Genomic DNA, 3,621 nt, shown 5'->3' with positions numbered 1-3,621 from the left:
TGAGTTTCCTGTGAACCTCCCGCCTCCTTCCTGTCTCAATCCAGAGGAAGTATCTGCTCACCGTCTCTCAAGTCAGACCCCTGCATGTTCTTACACCTGAAGAATCGACATCTTAAAACGGCTTCAAAACACTGTGCTTGGTTTTCATCACTGCGACACGTGAGACCCGAGAGAAACAGTCTTAGAAGTAGAACGGTTTAGTATGGCTCAGAGTCTCAGAGCTGTTGCTCCGTGTTTAGCTCGCTCCGTAGGCATGATGTAGGGCGGGATATCATGGAAGTGGGGGCAGGTGACAGGTGAGTGCTCACCTTGTGGCTGCCAGGAAGCATGAACACCGAGGGACTGGGCATTGGGGTTTCTTCAAAGAAACCCCTCTCAGTGAGCTATTTCCTTCCACTGGACCCCGCCTTCCGGTCACTCACACAGCTATGAACTTGTCAGTGGATCCCTCCCGCTCATGAGCACTACTGACTTGGAAGTCAAGCCGTCAACACAGGTCTTTTGGGGGACACTCCCTGTCCAAACCGTAAGTGCTGTCGGCTGTTCTCACCATAGCTTCTGGACTTTTTAATGTTTGTTGATTGTATTGGCTGGTTATGTGTCAACTTGACACACACCGGAGTTATCACGGAGAAAGGAGCCTCCGTTGAGGAAATGCCTCCATGAGACCCAGCTGGAAGGCATTTTCTCAACTAGTGATCAAGAGTAGGAGGACCCAGCCCACTGTGGGTGGGGCCATCCCTGGGCTTGTGGTCTTGGGTTCTATAAGAGAGCAAGTTGAGCAAGCCAGGGGAAGCAAGCCAGTAAGAAACATCCCTCCATGGCCTCTGCATCAGCTCCTGCTTCCTGACCTGTGTGAGTTCCAGTCCTGACTTCCTTTGCTGATGAACAGCAATGTGGAAGTGTGAGCTGAATCAACCCTTTCCTCCCCAACTTGCTTCTTGGTCACGATGTTTGTGCAGGAATAGAAACCCTGACTGAGACACTCATCTTCCTTATTCATACTCCATCCCCTTCTTAAAAGAACAGGCTTGTTTCCTAAATGACGGTGCTTGGACATTCACAGCTTCATAGTTATAACCCCCACACATACAATGTTTGCCTAAACCTGAGTAGAGCCTGCTAGAACAAACCTTTAACAGCTAGGATAGTAGAAAGAGTGCACCTATTAGCTCTCTGTCTTTTAGGGAATTAAAGTTACTGATTGAGGACTGTGTCCCTCCTGTCCCACTGCCCTCCTGGGTTGGTCCGTGTCCACCTAGCTCCATGGGCATGATGTAGTGTCCCCTACCATGATATCCTGCCCTACCTCATGCCCATGGAACCAGGGAAACATGGATGGATCACTCTGAGACTACGAGCAGCTATACTAAACCTTTCTACTTTTAGAGTTGTTTCTCTCAGGTTCACCTGGCCAGCCTACAGGGGAACTTGGCAGAAGGCATTTCCTCTTCTTAGGTCTAATAATGATTTCAGAGCAGGGGGTAACCAGGATAGTCTCGCAGGCTTACGGTGGTTCTAAGGTAAAGAGATGATGTCTTAGGGAGGGAGGCTATGACTTAAGGGCAGGTGAAATATAGTTCTGATTAGGCTGGGGCTGTAGCTCACGGTAGAGTGATTGCCTGGCATGTACGAGAGGTTTTAGTACTTGCAAAAAAAAAAAATTCTTGAGATGAGATTTAATCAATGTTAGCAAGCAGCAAGTGTACCTCTCCTGATTGGTTCTATGATGCCTTTCTTCTTCGCTTTTGCAGAATCCATCTTATGGCCTGGTGTATCCTACACACTGAGTCAACATCCCTTGAGCAGATGAAATGACTGAATGATAAAAGCATCTCCGTTTTCAATGAAGGAGAAACTGGCTGACATTGAAGTATCACGAGTCTAGGGAAACCTGGGAGGGCGGTTCTCGCTAGGGGGCGCCTTTGGTACCTTATGAGTTTGTTAGGGCTTGCTGATGAAGTCCCAGCTGATGTGGGCAGACTCGTGACTGGAACTGGAGTGTCAACAACTCCTGAATGATTTCAGCAGGCTGCCGGGAGACACAGCAGCGGGCTGCTGCAGGTTCCCATTCTGCCTGACGTTGATAGAAGCTTTCCCTTCCACACAACCCCACCCCACCCCACCCCCACCCCGCCGCCCCCCGACTGGCTCCTTATTTTCCTTGGATGGTCCAAATTCTTTCTGGTCCCTGCAGGGCAGTCCCGGCATTGTTAGAAGCATGCTATCGGCAAGTGGTTTTTCACAGCAGATACATTTATGGCACCATGTACTGAGGCGCCCAAAGGACTAAAGCGAGGGAGGAACCTGTGGTCCCCGCGACCCAGGCATCCTCATATCCCGATCAGACTGGTGCCGAGAAGCAGGAGCTCGTAGCTCTCACCATTTTTCTTTTTCCTTTCTGATTTCTTTTCAACCAGAGGTAAGTAAGCATGAAGAGTCCTCATCAAGGTTTGATCAATAACACACATTACGCGCGAGGTAAGAAAAACGATGCCGCACCATCTTCCAGGTTCGTCTTCTCTGCTCTTGTCTTGGATAAACTGTGAGGCAGTAACTGTGAGGCAGCTGCTTACTGGGGGACTCTGCAAGGCCCTGAGGTGAAAGGCAACCCTTAGGAACAAGCTGCTCGCCAACCCTGGTGACAAGCCAGCCTAACTTCCTTCTCCCTCTTTCTGCCTGATTCCCAGGCTGCCATTTCAGGAGCTGACACTAGATGTCAGGGAAGGACTTGGTACCCTGCTGGCCTCTCCCCGTTTCAGGCTGCGGGTGGGACTGAAGTTGACAACTGGCAACATTTCCAGCTGAGGCTCTGCATTTCTGGGGGTCACCAGGGTTCTCCTGCTAAGGCACCACTACCTGCCCAGGCCTGTTAGACACGCTTCAGAGGCCCCCGAAGCCCATTTACAAAATGAGGTAGATAAAGGTCATTTGATAAAAATAGATTTTTATGGAAGAAGAGGGATAAAGTCATCAACGCTCACTTTCAATTTCATTATGAAAGATATTCAGTTTTACTCACGGAAGGGATAGATGATGTGACGTGGCCATGTTCCTAGAACCTATTTTATTAGTAAATTAAGAAGCAGGCAAACCAGTTGAAATTATTTTAGCCTCATGCAATCATTTCTCATTTGTTTTAAGTAATACGAATTAAAAACCCACAATTTTACTGTAGAACAACTAAAGTTTGATCTGGTTTAGTTATGTTGTGATACTTCAAGGCTCTGAGCCCCTCGGCAGGTTTTTTTTTTTTTATGTAGGAAACCATGTGTTTTTCCACTGAGCTGGTGAATTCATTCAAACCCCTCCCTCCCCCCGCAGCCTTCCTCCCTCCCTCTCTCCCTTCTTCATTTATTTAGTAAAGTTGTTTTAAGGCTCAAATGTATTAGTATTCCCAAAATTCTTAGAATAAGAGTGGTGCCTAACCTCCTGCCCCATGGATGTATTTATGAATAAATCAATGTGTAAATCAACGGATCTGTGGAACAGCAGTCCTCATGGTTCTCCATATTTATGTCCTCCCGAGCTTCAGTCCCGCCCCTGCCTCTTCCTTCCCATTTCCTTCTTTCTCAGAACGACAACAAGCTGGACTCAGTCCCGTTTTGGGGGAAGGTCAGG

The sequence above is a fragment of the Rattus rattus genome, chromosome 6 (assembly GCF_011064425.1).
Source record: "Rattus rattus isolate New Zealand chromosome 6, Rrattus_CSIRO_v1, whole genome shotgun sequence".
NCBI lineage: Eukaryota > Metazoa > Chordata > Mammalia > Rodentia > Muridae > Rattus > Rattus rattus.
The sequence above is the reverse complement of the archived record's forward strand: the minus strand, read 5'-3'. Positions refer to the sequence as shown.